The following is a 16752-nucleotide window of genomic DNA, read 5'->3' as shown; positions in this document are numbered from 1 at the left end:
GGCTCAGTTGGTAGAGTGTTTGCTTAGCATGCATTGAGGCCTGGGTTTTATCCTAAGCACCGGATAAACTGAGCTCAGTGATGCATGCCTACAGTACCAGAACTCAGAAGGTGGAGGCAGGAGGATCACAAGTTCAAAGATCTTCCTCAACCTCATAGTGAGTTTGAGACCAGGCTGGGCTGTGGGATGCTTTGCCTCAGGACTGGGGCTTAAAAACATGTTTACATTGCCTTGCCTGGGTCATGACAGCATCTAAAAAGTCCATTTAAAGCACCGGAAAGACACTGTTGACAACCTATTAATTACAAATACTTGTTAAGTTTGATCATTAGAAAGGATTCATTCTAGAGATTTGTTACTACAGTCTTTTAAAGAGAGAGAGAGGAAAAAAAGACAGAAACAAAAACCAAAGCTGTATAGAGAAAGACAAATAATATTAAGGTTTTCCTTCCTCTGGAGATATAACTATTAGACAAGCTGAAAACAGGTCTACCCTATGAATCTGTTACAGACCGAAAACACTAGTCCTGGAAAACCCTAGACATTGTTCATAAAGGTTTCTCTTTATACAAGATAAGAAAGAGAGTCCAAGAGAATACAGCACTTGTGCAGGATTAGTGGCTCAGAACCAAAATAAAGAGCCCGTGGCCGCACCTGCCTACACGACGCCCATTGGACCCTCTTGTCACAGTGTTTAGTTGTTCCGGTGGATGGGTCATGACTGTACAGTGAAGACTGTAACCATAGGTATGTCCTTCAGAACAGCCGACCATCGTGACAACACATATTTAACTTCCCTGAGCTCTCCTTCTAAAGCAATGGGCCAAAGCAGTTTGGGTATCAATGAACGTAAACCTAACTGCACACAGGGAAACTTCCTTAGATACAGGAAGACAGGGAAAACACCCGGGGACAGGATACAAATGGGAAAGGTTTGCCATGCCTTCGAGTCACAATGTTGTCCCAAACAGATGATACTTCAGGGTTTTGAAGTTCTCATGGAGATGGCGAGGTGTGGTAGCATACATTTGTAATGCAGCCGCTCTGGAGGTTAGGCAGAAGGATTGCTGTGACTTTGAGGCTAGCCTGGGCTACACAGTCAGATACTTTGTCTCAAAAAAAAAAAAAAAAGCAAAAACAAAAAAGAAAAAGATGGCATGGTTGACTAGGATCATTATTTTGGAATTTTTCATTTAGCTTTCTCTTAAGTCATCCCTGCTAGAGTCCATAGTCAACCTAAGGTTGGGTTAGAAGCACACTCCTCATTGCTTTCTGCCTTCAGTGCTTCTAACTTTAGAATATGTCCCCCCCCCCCCACCCACACACGCGAAGATTCAAACCTTCTAGTCCAGGTATTTTCTATGGAGTGTATACCTACGTGTACGTATGCCTATATGTATGTGCACACTCATCTTGCTCATGTGGAGGCCATAGGTTGACACTGGGTGTCTCTGCCTTAACATCTAAGACAGGGTCTTTCAGCAAACCTGAGGCTCACCCATTGGGTAGGATGGCTGACTAACATCTTTCTGCCACTGGTATTCAATGCTGAGACGACCTATAGGCTCACACCCAACTTTCTTCATCAGTGCTGTGGCTCCAAGCCTGGTGTTCAGTGTGTGCAGCAAGCACTTCATGCCTGAATCACCTCCCTAGCTCCTCCCAGGAATTTTATGTCAAATGGATAATCTACACTGTTTTTCTGCCAGCTTTGAATTCTTGCTGGTCACCTATATCAAGCCCATTTCCCAACAATTGATTTGGAGTCTGCTCAAGCCAGAATAAAGCCAGCGGGAACTGCCAGGATCTACAACCCTGGATCCATCAATGGGTCAGAACTCTCCCTAGGCCTAGGAAAAATGCTCAGAGGATCCCATAGGACATGGAGGAGTTTCACTGGAGTATACTCGTAGCTAACTGTCTACAAGCTGAGTGGCCAGCACTGTGCTTATGTCTCTGTATAGTCTTAAAGGTCTATAAGCCAGGGAGTGATGGGATATTCTTTTAAAAAAGGATTTAATCATTTTTACTTGATGTACAAGCATAAGTGCTTGAATGAATGTAAATACATCATGTGTGTCCTGGGGTTGACGGAGGCCAGAAGGGACGTCAGATCTCCTGGAACTGGAGTTATATATAAATTGTGTACCACCTGATGTGGGTGCTGGGAACCAAACCTGGTTACTTTGGTCCCTCTGCAAGAGCAGTGAGTACGCTTAACCACTGAGCCATCTCTCCAGCCCCATCTTTTAAAAAATTATGATTTTATGTGTGTGTGTGTGTGTACATGAGTATCATGGTATGCCTATAATACCATATGTAATTGGCATAGAGGTCTGAATACAACCTTTGGGCTCTGGTTCTCTCTTTCCATTGTTGGGGTCCAGAGATGAAATTCAGGTTGGGGACTAGACTCAGGCCACCCAGTATGCTCGCCAAGTGCTTTTAACTGTGAGCCATCTTTCCAGCCCAGGGAATAACATTCTCAATGCACTTTCTTAATGATGAATAAGATCCAATTTTGAGCTCACATTTTCTCGCTGGTTCCAGATACTCTGTAAACTCTCGAGGCCTGCACTCTGAATGAGGCTTTGTGCACACACACACGGCTTCCCAACTAGCCAAATGCAATTAACTCGCTGCCCTGGAGTTGGGAGAGCAGTTTCCCATGCACCCTGACAGAGGGTGACTGGTTATTTTCCAAGGGCACAGCCTGTAATAAAACTATCAAACTCATTATGAGCCTCAGGATATTAGTAGCGCCCAATAAAGAAGAGAATAACTTCCACCAGGACATGTACTGTATTCCAGGCTATATCCAGAATGAAGGACACGCTGGGGACCTTCCTGGAGCCACAGAGCTGAGCTTATAAAAGGCAAAGGGCAGACAGGGTTCCTGAAGTTTAGCTGGAGAACAGAAATCTTAGGGAGGTGTGATGAGAAAGCCACTTTAGAATTTTAGGAGTAAGGTCCACAGGCTGGAATGGTGATATTGGCTCTGTTCTCTGCTTGCACAACTCACTAGGTAACACGTGGGAGTCATCCAGCATCCCCGAGTTGCAGACCCGTCTCCTAGGTCTTCCCCAGTTCTACAATTCTCTAAGTACAAAAATCCGGGCTGGGGCTGGCCGAGGGAAGAAACTGGAAGGAGCAGAGAGACGAGAGAAAGAACAAGGGAATTGCTAGCACACAGATTTAAACAGATCCTATCCCATGGTTAATCTTCAGTGTCAACTTGATTTGATTTGGAATCACCATAGAAACACATACCCCGATGTTAACAGTGTGTTTCTAGAAAGGCTTATTGGAGAAAGGAAGATCTACGTCGGATGTGGGCTGTGCCGTTGCATGGGCTGGGAAAGAGAAAGGTCGTTGAGCACCACTGTTCATCTCCCTGCTACCCGACTGCTCCTCACACTCCTGCCCCTAGAGTCTGTCCCCTTGACCTGTGCGCCCCAATCAACCCTTCCTTCCTTACAAAGGGAAAAAGGCCTTATCCCAGTATTAGCAGGTCCAATTGTGACCATGAGCCCTTGGAGGGTGAAGGCATATGATAGTGTTTCTTCTCTGGGACCAGAGCTTCCTGTGTACCCAGAAGACATGGGCTCACATTCTCAAGGTATGAGGACTGCCCTCATGCCCTCTTTGTGAGGTAACTCTGATCCTTACCGGGACTAGCCACAAGGTCAGCAGGGACCATCTTTCTGGGTGTAGCTCAGGCCTCCAATCTGTCTTCTAAAAGAGTTAAGAGAAAGGACTGCGCCTCACTGATTATGGGAGTGTCTTTCCGTGCCTGGAATATATATTCTTAATTTGTATTCCCAAATACCCAAGCACCCTTCACTCTGTGTCTCCAAGTAATTCAGTAAAGCCATTCAAATCCACAGCCGGGATACTGACCAACTAAGGCTCTGTTTTTCATTGGAGTAAGAGTTTGCCCATTTGAAAAACATGCACTTAATAACTGGAGATGATAGTTCAACGGCTTTTCCTCTTTCCTGGTTTACCTGCCCAGTACACAAAGTGGACTTGCACAACCAGCCTTCTACATGTGAAGTGGTTCAGGCACTCCTGCTAACAATTAGACCTGCATAGCACAGAGCCGAGGGGTTCTGTGATTCAAGCTCTCCGTGATTTAATTCTGATTAAGACTGTGACAATAACTTCCTTTATTTTATTTTGTTAAAAAGAAAACAAATTATTTTTTTTATTTTACATACCATTCCCATTTCCTCCCCCACCTTCCATTCTCTCAACATTCCCCCTAGCCCTCATCCACTCCTCAGAGAGGGTAAAGGCACTTTGTTTGGGGGAAGGACCAAGACCCTCCATATTATATCCAGGTTAAGCAAGGTATTCATCCAAAGAGAATGGGTTCCAAAAGGTCAACACAAGCATTGGAAATAAATCCCGTTGCCACTTGTAGTGAAGAGCGGTGGGCTGCATTCCCGGCACCTGGCCGCCCGCATGGCTAGCTTTACATCCGAAATAATTACACGGAAACTGTATTCTTTTAAACACTGCTTGGCCCATTAGCTCTAGCCTCTTACTGGCTAACTCTCACATCCTGATTAACCCATTTCTATTAATGAGTGTAGCACCACGAGGTGGTGGCTTACCAGAAGGGATCTTAACCTGCATCCATCTTGGAGAGGAGAGCTATATAGTGACTGCCTGACTCGGCTTTCTTTCTCCCAGAATTCTGTTCTGTCTACTCTACCCACCTAAGGGCTGGCCTATCAAAGGCCAAGGCAGTTTTTTTTACTGACCAATGAAATTAACTCCTCCATCAGCCACTGCCAGTAGCCCCACGGTCTGTCCCAGCCATACAACTGTCACCACATTCAGAGGGTCTAGCCAGGTCCTATGTTGGTTCCTTCCCTGTCTGGCTGGACACGGTGAGCTCCCATTTAGCTCAGGTACACTGTTTCAGTGGGTGTCTCCATCATGGTCTTTGACCTCTTTGCTCATATTTTCATGCCTCCCACTCTTCAACTGGACTTTGTGTTGAAACTTTGTGTGTGGTCTCTGCCTCTGTTTCTATCAGTTGCTGCATGAAGGTTCTTGTTACTTAGCTTCTTTAGGGTTATGGAGTGTAGGCTCACTATCCTTCGCTTTACAGCTAGTATCCACTTATGAGCGAGGACACATCATCTTCATCTTTCTGGGTCTGGGATACCTCACTCAGGATGTTTTTTTTTTTTCTAGTTCTATCCATTTGCATGCAAATTTTAAGATGTCATTGTCTTTTTACTGCTGAGTAGTACTCCATTGTGCAAATGTACCACATTTTCTTTATCCATTCGTCAGTTGAGGGATATCTAGGTTGTTTCCAGATTCTAGCTATTACAAATAATGCTGCTATGAACATAACTGAACAAATGTCCTTGTAATATGATTGAGCATCCTTTGTGTATGTATATGCCCAAGAGTGGTATTGCTGGGTCCTGAGGTAGGCTGATTCCCAGTTTTCTTATAATCACTTAACATTTATGGCTTCTAAGATACTCACGCTCAGACATTAGAACCGCCGCCCCCCCCCCACACACACACCATGTACTCTGCGATGGGGCAGGCCTGTGTGATCCTGCCCATGTGACCCTGAAAGAAGCAATGTCACACTGCAAGTCTGCACCCAGGGAGCCTCTTACTGTACTCACTCCCTCAGGTCCCCAACCCATGGCTCTTGCAACCTGCAAGCTCTTTTTACTGCTGTCTGGCTGTAAAGCTTAGGTGAGCTATCCAAATGCAAAACAAGTTTTCATTTAATTTTAATATATGGAATACATTTTTAAATAATCATTATTGCAAAGATTTGGGGCAAACAAATAACACTTTTCAGAACTTGGGCTAGATCTGAACCGGTTTCTAGTTGGCTTAATTATACAAGATTAAGATCATTTCCCCACCAAGCCTGCATGCCTTCCAGTGTGACAGTCATCAAATTGGTAGAAACAAACACAATCAGTTCATAGCTAGTTGAGATAGCCCGGTGAGTGGTTAAGAGCAGTGGCTACTCTTCCAGAGCACGGGGCTTAGATTCTCAGCACCCAAATGGCAGCTCACAGTCATCTGTAACTTTAAGACAAGCAGTTGGAAATAGGAACTCCCCGGTTTCCATACAGAGTTTCTCCCTGCCGTGATGAGCAAAGGACCTAAAGGCCTAGAACGTGTTCGCAGTGATTTCTCATCCAGGCAGTGAGGTCTACAGTTAAGTGATAAAAGCAACAAAGAGCTGAGCCCATCAGCTAACTGAACAACGTGTTTATAAAGCTAGTAGTGTCGGTTGAATACCAATTGCTCTAGGGAGCAGGAACGGTTCAGGACCTGGTCTTTACCTAAGAGGTGCTTAGCACATAGAGCGATACATGACATAGAAATATATGGGGGGGGGTGGCAAACTGGAAAGGTCACAGAATAGTCCGTGGGCAGGACCAGGACCTGGAGAATGAATAAAGGAGGCAGCACAAAAGCACAGTTTCCTCGGCAGGAATGCTGGCTTCACTGTGAAAAAGTGAGGGCAGCAGTAAGTTGTCATGGCAATGAATCTAAGCCCGTGTGGTGGTATGTTTACACAAAGCTCGTCTACTGCGTCTTATGAGTGCCACCCCGAGAACTCTGGGATGTTGGGGTACACTCCAAAGATTCAGTTTAATAAAAGGGTCGCTAGAGCTTCGAGAGAAATGATAAGGAAGACTTTGGGATTGGTGGTCCATTCCTTAGGAAGCAAAACCTGAGACTCTCGTGAAAGAAAGGGAGGGGACTGCCCACAGCCTAGAAGTAGGGATGAGATGCCTGTCAAAGGCAAGAAAAACCCAGAAGTCTAAAGTAGCTTGGTGGACGAACATCCATGGAAAAATGCTGAGCCCCCACGAAGGCAAAAGATGGGCATAAGGCCAATGCTTTCTGAAAATGAGTCTCAAGATACTGAACTAGAGACAAACTGGCCACTTTAGAGAAGTCTAATGGCAGCTCCGCTCAGAGATGAAGTCATCTAGGATTGTCCGAAGCTTGAAGTTAAGAGTTAAAAAGAAAGAAAACTTAACACAACACTCAGGGATGGGAGGGGAGGGAGGGACAGAGAGAGGGATGACAGAGACACAGAGACAGAAATCAACAGAGAAGAGCAGCCACAGGCCTTCTTTCCAAATTGGGCTACTAGCAGAAGTGGCAGGAAGCCAGGCAGAGCGAGGGCAAGAACCACCCTGGCCTTGGCAGGATTGGCCATCCCAGTGCTTGCATTTGTAACAGCACAGACATGTACAACATGAGATGAGGCACAGTGGCCAACAGGCAGGAGCACTGAACGGTTTCTAGAAGTTGAAACTGCCCACAGTCACCCTATAAACATGCCATAGGTAAAGCCGGGAGCTAAGGACAAAAGAAGATGAATTCTGTGTGCTCTTTCCACATGGTGGCTGTGTGCGCATCCCTCCCCATGGTAACTATCTACCTTCTTCCTTGCATAGGAACTGGACCTTTGGGAAAGAAGGTATCAGCCAGCCACAACTAATGTCCATGCTGGTTTCAAGCAGGTGCAGCAGGGACAGGTGTGTGTGTGTGTGCGTGTGTTTGTGTGTGTGTTCTCATATGTCTGGGAGAGATACCCCTTTAATGAACCCAGGAGAACCTTCTGAAGTTTAGCCATCCCATTCTGACCCTGTGTGAACTGTGTGAGCCCCATCAACGGATAGTTCTGGAGCCTGTTGCTCCAACCCATTTATTTCTTCAAGAAACAAAGCCTTGGGGGGCTGGAGAGGTGGCTCAGTGGTTAAGAGCATTGCCTGCTCTTCCAAAGGTCCTGAGTTCAATTCCCAGCAACCACATGGTGGCTCACAACCATCTGTAAAGAGGTCTGGCGCCCTCTTCTGGCCTTCAGTCATACAGGCAGAATATTGTATACAAAATAAATAAATATTTAAAAAAAAAAAAAAAAAAAGAAACAAAGCCTTCCCCATTGCTCCTCCTCTCGCCATCAACAATCTCCAGTCCTCAATGGAAGGACAGGGCTAGGAGCACACTAAGTATCTGTCCAGGAAGGGTTCCTCGTTTCACTGATCACAGAGTCTAGTGTAACAGCCCACCCCCTAAAGTTGCCCTCTCGATGCTGAATTAGAGCACCCACACTAAGATTCTCTCAGCCCCATCCACAGGCCCCAGATAAACTCGTCTGGAAGTGGCGAAGTGCTAGGGAATAAACTTCTTTTGTTTATATCTCTATTACCATCTGCGCCCTGCGATGGTTAAGTAGACTCATATACGTGGTCTTGGGGATAGGCATTACCTCCCCGTCCTGTTCTAAACACACACGATGGGAACCAGTCTCTCGGGAGCTGCCAAGCCCTGTCCTGGAATAGAGCCCAAGAGTGTTGCACCAAGCAGGTGTGCCTCCACGTGTATATAGGCAATGCCTGACACAGACAATCCGATGAATTGCATGGGAGTTGTTTGAAACGCCTCCCTTTATTTCCTGCCCAGATGTAAAGATCAGTCACTGAGTCCTAGCAAGCCTCACTCCTGGGCATCTGGCCACCACCCCATTTCTGCCCTGGTGATCATCACCTCCAACAGGCACCTCCCTAACAGGCTCCTTCCTTCTTGATTTGTTTCTAGTCCCATGCATGAGCCTTTGACTTGTTGTTGTAATCCGTCCCACGTGCCTTGTTGCCCGTAAAGAGCTGACTCTAAAAGATCTGATTTAAAACATATTTCAGGGGCTGAGGGTACAGTTTAGTTCTTAGAGCGTCTGCCTGGTGCATGCACACTTGGGCCGGGGTTCGAATCCCTAGTATTGCAAGCAAGCAAACAAAAACCAAAACAAACAAAGTATTATTTTGTACATAGTGAATCTGACTCTTGACTAGAGCAAACACGGCTTTTCATCACGCCCCCACTTCGCTACGCGGCTTTTTACAATGTTCCCACTTTACTGTCTCCCCCCTCTGACCTCTCACACCTGAGCCCTCATGGACTTTTGTAGTTCTCACACCTCCGTTACCTTCAAGGCCATCTTCCTTCCTCCATCCACCCGGAAAAGACCCTACTTATCTAGGAAATAAATCATGGCTGGATGACCCCAGACACTAGTGTCTCACCAACTTCACCCCAAACTCCATAATAAACACCACTTTCTTTTCTTTGTAGAATCTCTCCCCGGTTGCTTTTTCTTTTGATTGGCAAGTTTATTCTGAGCTAGGATCCCACCATAGAAAAGAATAATTACTGTAGTTTTGTAAAAGGACACTTGGGTAAGAACAATACAACAACCATATTAAGTCATATAAATGGAACCTATACAATATACATACATACAGTTCTTTTTATTCGGACAAATTCTAATAAAGTCCTACTGCTGTTGTTTTCAATAATAGATTTTGATAGCCCAAGGCATCCCTTCTACACTGTCTGATAACAGTTTTTTTTCCTCAATTTTTTTCCTGAAATACAGTTTGTTTGCAGTTCTGAGTCATTCTTCTAATAATACAGTCGCTTTCTCCAGTTCAGATTTTCTAGGCACAGAGAGATACCGACTCAACCAGACTGCAGGTTTTTATGGGGCAAGAATCGAGGCCTTGTCCAGAAAAGATACTGGATACATTTGACAAGAACAGCTGGATTTCTTATATTTAAACATGACGTTCTGTGATCTCATCGTAGCAGCTGTCCTCATCGTCCTACAAACAGGAAGCCCACGGCAAACATGGCTGACTGACTAGGCTAGCCCTGCATGAGTCAGCACAAGCCCATTGGAAGCAGTTGCCAGCCCATGCAAAAATCCCATCATTTCTCAGTCGAATGATCCCCAAATTCGTGTTTTCACAACTCCCTGCTCAGAGCATGGTACAGAGATGGCAGAATAATGACTGTCGCTATGAAGGCAGCGAGAAAAAATGAAGTACAGATGGCCCTACTTTAACAATGAGGCTGAGTCCAAAAATGCCACCATAAAATCAGAATATACTAGGCCGAACATCCTAAATATAACCCCAGTAGCGCAGACACTGAGAGAAACGATTAATAAATGGAACCTCCTGAAACTGAGAAGCTTCTGTAAAGCCAAGGACACAGTCAACAAGACAAAACTGCAGCCTACAGATTGGGAAAAGATCTTCACCAACCCCACATCAGACAGAGGGCTGATCTCCAAAATATACAAAGAACTCAAGAAATTGGTCATCAAAGGAACAAATAATCCAATAAAACAATGCGGGTACAGACCTAAACAGAGAACGCTCAACAGACAAATCTAAAATGGCTGAAAGACACCCAAGGAAATGCTCAACAATCTTAGCCATCAGAGAAATGCAAATCAAAACAACTCTGAGATTCTATCTTACACCTGTAAAAATGGTGTAAGATCAAAATCACCGATGACAACTTATGCTGGAGCGGATGTGGGGTAAAGGGAACACTCCTGCATTGTTGGTGGGAGTGCAAGCTGGTACAGCTCCTTTGGATATCAGTATAGCAATTTTTCAGAAAATTAGGAAACAGCCTTCCTCAAGACATGGTAATACCACTTTTGAATATATATCCAAAGGATGCTCAATCGTACCACAAGGACATGTGCTCAACTATGTTCATAGCAGCATTGTTTGTCATAGCCAGAACCTAGAAAGGAAAATGTGGTACATTTACACAATGGAGAAAAAAAAATTAAACAGAGGAAAATGCCATCTTGAAATTTTTAGGCAAATGTAAGGATCTAGAAAACATATTGAGTGAGGTAACCCAGACCCAAAAAGACAAATATAATATGTACTCACTCATAACTGGTTTTTAGACATAAAGCAAAGAAAAACAAGCCTACAGTTCACAATCCCAGAGAACCAAGACAACAAGGAGGACCCTAAGAGAGACATACATGGATCTAATCTAAGTGAGAAGTAGAAAAAGACAAGATCTCCTGAGTAAATTGGAAGCATGGGGATGATGGCAGAGGGTAGAAGGGGAGGCTGGGGGGGGGGGAGGGGATATACTAGGTGAATCAGGGGTTGTGCCTTGAGTATGAGACATCCCCCCACAGGTTTATCTGTTTAAATACTTGGTCCAGAGCTGGTGATACTGTTCTGGACAGTTCTGGGACCTTTAAGAAATCTAGCTGGTAGAAGTGAATGACTTGTACAGAGAGAAGACAGGAATGGGGGCTACAGCCAGGCCCTGCTTCTGGGCAATGTGCTTCCTACCTGACTGAGATGGGAGCATGCAGCCTCCTGATCCTGCCGCCTGTGCCTTAGGGACTATACCTTCTCAAACTAGGAGCCAAAAGAAACAAGCTCTCACTAGTTGCTTTTGTCAGATGTTTGGTTTTGAGCCACGAGAAGTGTAATTAACACGGGAGCCATCTCTGAGCTATAATTAATAAGGGACTTGGTTTATCTGCTGTCATTTCTATAGCCTGCTATAATGAATTGTGAATAAAAGCTTTTAAAACTCCTGATTGCACAAATACACACAGGAATGATGTTATTTTCAGAGATCACGAATGGGCACTGACGACCTCAGATAGATTCCAACTTCATCAAATGGGCCTGTGAAATTTGGTTTAGCTACTGTGGTGGCCTGAGACATAGGGGCAGACACTTGGACACATGGTTTCAAGCTGGATCTGTTGTCCGGGGAGGATGCATACCAGTGGGAAAGGCTTTGAGAAGTTGTAACCCTGCCCCCTTCACAGTTCACTCTTTGTTTCCTGTGCAGGGATAAAGATGCAGCGTGTGAGCTTCCTGTTACAGCAGCCAGCTGCTATACCTCCTCTGCCATCAGGGACCCTCACTCTGGAACCAGAAGCTGAAAGGAACTCTTTCTTCTGTAAGTCACTTTTGGTCATGGTGTTTCATCAGAGCAAGGAAAGGTAACTGATATAGTTACACTGGGCTTTTTAAGGAAAATAAACCTGGCAGAAACATTTCTGTTTGAGTTTCATTTCTGTTGCTGTAACAGCTACCCAGACAAAAAGTAGCAGAGAAGGGGAAAGGGTTTATTTAGCTTACTGTATCAAGTTACAATCTATCATTTCAGGGACCGCAAGGCAAGGGACTCAAGTAACACCCAGAGCCCGGAGCAAAGGGAGGTTAAGGCTTGCTCTCAGCTAGCTTTCTTCTTTCTTATACTGTTCAGAGCCCCCTACCTAAGGAATGGTGCCACCCACACTGGGCTGTGTCTTCTTCCACCAACTAACCTTCTAGACGACTCTTCACAGACATCATCAGAGAGCACTGTGATCTAGATCATTCCTCATCAGGACTCGGCTGAGGTTACTCAAGATTGAGTCAAGTTGGTAGTTAAGACCAGCCAACAAACTATCCATTTCCTACCTGTTATTTTAAATCCTCAGCTTATTTCCCCGTTTACCTACAATGGGTTAGAACCCAAACCCCTTGTATGTAGTTTAGGTCAGCACTATGAAGAGAACACTTTATGTCCCCTGCCATGGCTCTGCCTGCACCCTCATCACACCAGATCTTCCTCGTGTGTAGAGGCGTGAGCTTTATATGGCTTCTATGACAGATTACCAGTTTCAGCAACTCCACACAACACTCATTATCTTATTGTTCTGGGTTTGGAGATTCACCACATGTTCTAGTACCCTTTTCTGTGGTAAAATATTCTGACCAAAAGCACCATGGGGAGGAAAGGGTTTATTTGGCTCTGACTTCCAGGCCATAAACTATCATAGCGCAGGGCAGGAACTCAATCAGAAGCTTGAAGCAGAAACCCTGGGGAATCCTGTTTATTGGCTTTATGGCTGGCTTACACTCTGACTCATGCTCAGCTGGCTTTTCAAACAGCTCAGGCCCTCCTGACTGGGGAATAGTGCCTCCCGCAGTGGACTGGGCCCTCCTATCAAGTAGTATTAAAAACAATGTCCAATTTAACCAGGCTAAAGTCTATCCTTTCTATAGAGTTAGAATTGGCTTTTGGAACAGAAGGTGTGAAGCTTCCCAATACATTTTACACTTTGGGTATAGAATGTATTTTGTGGACTTATGGCTAACTTGGGTGTTTGATTTGTTATTTGCAAGGCTTTCATAATAACAAAACATATAATAATAATAATAATAATAATAATAGTAATAATAATAATAATAATAAAAGGACAGTGCCCCACAGACATGTCCACAGGCCAATCTGATCTGGGCAGCTCTTTAACTTGCTCTTCCCTCTTAGGTTGTGTATACTGACAATGACGCCAATCAGCACACTGTTCCTTAATGGACTAAATTTAAGGCTCTGGCAAAGGAAGAACCTGGATCCTTGCTTTTGCAGCTGCCCACACTCTCTTGTGAGGCCTTTCATCTTCAAAGCCTGCAGCAGCCAAAGGGATCTTTCTCAAGACTCCACTGCGTTCCTCCTTAGCCTGGGCAAGCCCTGTGATGACACGGGGCCCATGTGGACAGGTACGGCATTGTCTTCCCTTCTAAAGGCTCCTTCTCCATCATCCAGAAAGTCACTTCATAGTCAGGCATGGAGGCATTTTTCCTGCCCACCATAGTAAGTTCCTTCTGGATAGAGAACCCATTTCTCTGCTTCAAAGGCTCTGAACCCACTCTCAGTATCCCCTGAGAAGCTATGCAAAGTCACCACTTCCTCCTCCAGACCCAAGGAGGTCAGTTTCCCCTGCCTCCTCAGGCCCACACACAACATGTATTTTGTACTCTAAGTGATTTGTCTTCAGGAATATCATTCCAACTAGACGGTGAGTCATGATGTCTTACTCATCCTTGCAGCTTCGGAAGCCTAACCGTAAAAGTTTGTGGGAAAGAGAACTTAATGTGCTATTTTAATGCAGGAAGAGACCTCAGGTGGGGAGGCAGGGGCAAGACCAATCCATTACAGAGCCTCTGTTTGGAGCCTAACTGCTGAATGACTTTGTCAGTCTTTAATTAGTTATGAGCACATAACCAATCAACCAGCCCCTATTCTTTTAACCATTCCAGGGAGGGACCACAGCAAATTCAAAACCAACCTTGGCACCTTAATACTGAGGCTGACTTTAACTATAACGTGATTGGCAATGGAAACTGTATAAGTGTTCTCCAGGTCCCGATTTGGCTAGAAAAGACAACTTGTACCCCAAGTGCTAGGATAGATTCTAGGTTAGGCAAGCGCTACTATCCACAAGTTTCCTGCATTAATACAGACACGCTCGCCTAGCAAAGCCAGCTGGATTGGTTAGAGATTGAAAGCCATTTGGTCACAACAGGAGTCACCTGGTATTTAAGTGTTCAAAAGTTCTTGAAAAAAGCTATTGAAAGTACAAACTAAGCAGTAGCTGTATTGCTTAAATAGCTTTAGACATCTTAACTGTAAGCCAAAGTGTGTGTGTGTGGGGGGGGGGGTGGATAAATTAAGGTCACATGAATGTGGGGAGATCTAAAGCAAACGGTCTGTTACGTATATCTAGTGTCACTAGCAAAATATCGGGCACAGAAACACAAGCACTTCTAAAACCTAGATGTGCTGAACCTGAGTGTCAAGGACCTGAGGCTAAGCAGGAAGGGGAGATTATCCTGTTTATGTGTCTTGAATACAAAGCCCCCTTTGTTGTTCTTCATCATTAGTAATAATAAAACACTTTGCAACCTAATTCCTTCCGTTTTGTTAAAGTTAAGGTTGTGAGAACCCAGCTTGTGAAGTTCAGGGCCCTGGGATAAACGAGCCTTTGGTTACATTTCACTGTGTTTCCTTCCCAGCACTGAAAATACTTGGTAATTTTAGAACCACCTGGCGGCCCATTAATCTATATGAAACTCCAGAGTCATATAAGGTAAGCAGAGGCTCAGCCCCCTGCTATGATCCAGGAAAGCAAGGCTAAGGAGACAGTCTACCTATGTCCATCTTCACGGCAAGAGGTGTAGCCACATGAGGCAATCGTGGCAGATTTCAAACCCGTGATGCATTGTACACAACCAGGAAGTATAAACCATCCATGCGCTGGGTTCCTCAAACTTGTAAATATTTTAATACGTGTGTATAGGTAGCTGTAGGGGTAAACAGTAAAGTTGCAGAGGGAGTACAGATGGCATTTTGTGTATTAGCCCAATGTCTGCAAGCTACCTTGCTCTAATTTAGTCTCTCCTGAAAAGAATTCCTTTCCCCCTCTTGCATATTTCATCGTGAACATTTCACTATGCTGAGTATAGTAGCAACTTAAAAAAAAAAAGTGTTTCATCTAGAAAAGAAGTGAGAAAACTTAAAAACCACTGCGTTTCTGCAGGGCTGTTTCCAAGTTTTTAACATAAAGCCAGAGTAAAATAAAACCAAACTTTGAACAAGTGTCGTTCAAAACAATCACAACGGAACCATAATATTTTCTGCAGTGTGAGCAGCTAAAAGCACCTGCAAAACGTTTTCTTTTCTTTTTTTTTCTAGTTTGCTTATAAACCTGGGAATTTGCAACCCCAGGCCACTTTAGAGAGGGAGACAAGCGACGCTCAAGTTTAAAATGAATTGACTCTACGTTTACTCTTCTTAGCCAAAGAAGCACGTTTCCCCATTCCCGGCCACGAGGCAAGTCCGTGTCAACTTGCTATGGTGTCAAATGCGACAAACTCCAAGAGCTCCAGTGACGAGGAGGCGGCTCTAAGCACCCGCTGCTTCCCAGACTCCTGCAGCATCAGGACGTGGCGCCCTCGGGGGCTCCCCACGCCGCCTTCTGGGCAAAGGCCAGTACACCCCCCCTTCTCTGTCTGGGGAAACTGAGGCACCGTGACGCGAACGATCCAAAGCTCGGCGAAGGCGTCCTCCTCCTCCCGGGAGATCCGTGAGGCTCTGGGTCAGTGCGCTGTAGACAGCTCGCTCCTGGCCCTCAGAAGGTTGTGGCACCAGCCTGGAACTCGGCTGTCCCCAACCCACCAGCCCCCGCCCTGCACGTATTTCCAGCAACCTGCCACCAGACGCGAGCTGGGACCGCAGGGCACCTCCAGGCGTAGCCTCCGCCAGCCCAGGCGTCCGAAAGTTGCGTGGCTCGGGTGACCGCTGACCACCAACCCGGCGCGGGGCTCCTTCCTACCGTACTTCACCGCCCAGGCTCGCCCGCCCGGTGCCCTCACTGACCTGACACCGCTGCGCCACCCCGGTGGTCGCCGTGCGCCGCTCGCCATGGCTACCCGGATAGGTCTGCAGCACCCAGCGCGTACCAACCTCCTCCGCCCGCGCCGCTTCTGGATGCGGGCTGCGAGCCCCGCCGCCGGGAGTCGGAGCTTTCCACCTACGGGCGCCGGAGCCGGCAAGAGCCGAGCATGCCCAGTGCGGCTCCCGGCGACGCCGAGGCGGGGTGCGCGCTGCTGAACCGGGTTTTCGCGGCTGCCGAGGGCGGAGGCGGGTCGCTGCGGGCGGTGGGCTCCACCCACCAGGGGCGGGACCCGCAGTCTGCGGGGAAGCGCCGCGCTCGGCGAGCTCCGCCTCTGGGCGGGACCGCGCGGCCACCAGCCGCGCTCGTGCGTGCCGAGGTGACTTTCCCGAGCTCTTCCACCAGACGGTGCGGTGCCGCGGCGGCGTGACTGGTAATTGTCGGGGGCAGGGCGCTGCAGCCGCTGTCACGGCAACTTTCCTGAGCGGCGCGTCGCAGTGGCGTCCGAGCACACGCAGGAGCGGGCGTCTTCGAACGCCGTCCTGGAGGCCACCAACAACCAGCCCACCCTCCAATTAACCTACCCAGTCGCCAGCTGTAGTGTCGGGGGGGGGGAACTTCCCTGAGGCCGCTCCCCCTAAAGCACAGCGGACGCCTGGAAGCGACGGGGTGGGGAG

The 16752-nt window shown here is 46.5% G+C and overlaps 1 protein-coding gene across 3 annotated transcripts in view; it reads right to left on the bottom strand.

The window, feature by feature from the left end:
• Positions 1–16231, bottom strand: part of Mfap3l (microfibril associated protein 3 like) — a 44556-nt gene extending 28325 nt beyond the window's left edge. Inside the window, exon 1 of one of the 3 annotated variants that reach the window (XM_050161822.1) lies at positions 16060–16231. The gene's annotated coding sequence lies outside the window, so the exon portion shown is untranslated. The remainder of the gene's footprint in view (positions 1–16059) is intronic. The other 2 variants (XM_050161823.1, XM_050161825.1) reach the window with 2 other exon arrangements.
• Positions 16232–16752: the final 521 nt, after the last annotated feature.

The sequence above is a fragment of the Alexandromys fortis genome, unplaced genomic scaffold (genome assembly GCF_014885135.2).
Source record: "Alexandromys fortis isolate MF-2015 unplaced genomic scaffold, M_Fortis_MF-2015_v1.1 scaffold_137, whole genome shotgun sequence".
In the NCBI taxonomy this organism is placed as follows: Eukaryota; Metazoa; Chordata; class Mammalia; order Rodentia; family Cricetidae; genus Alexandromys; species Alexandromys fortis.
Note: the sequence above shows the minus strand (reverse complement) of the source record. Positions and strands in the feature narration are given on the sequence as shown.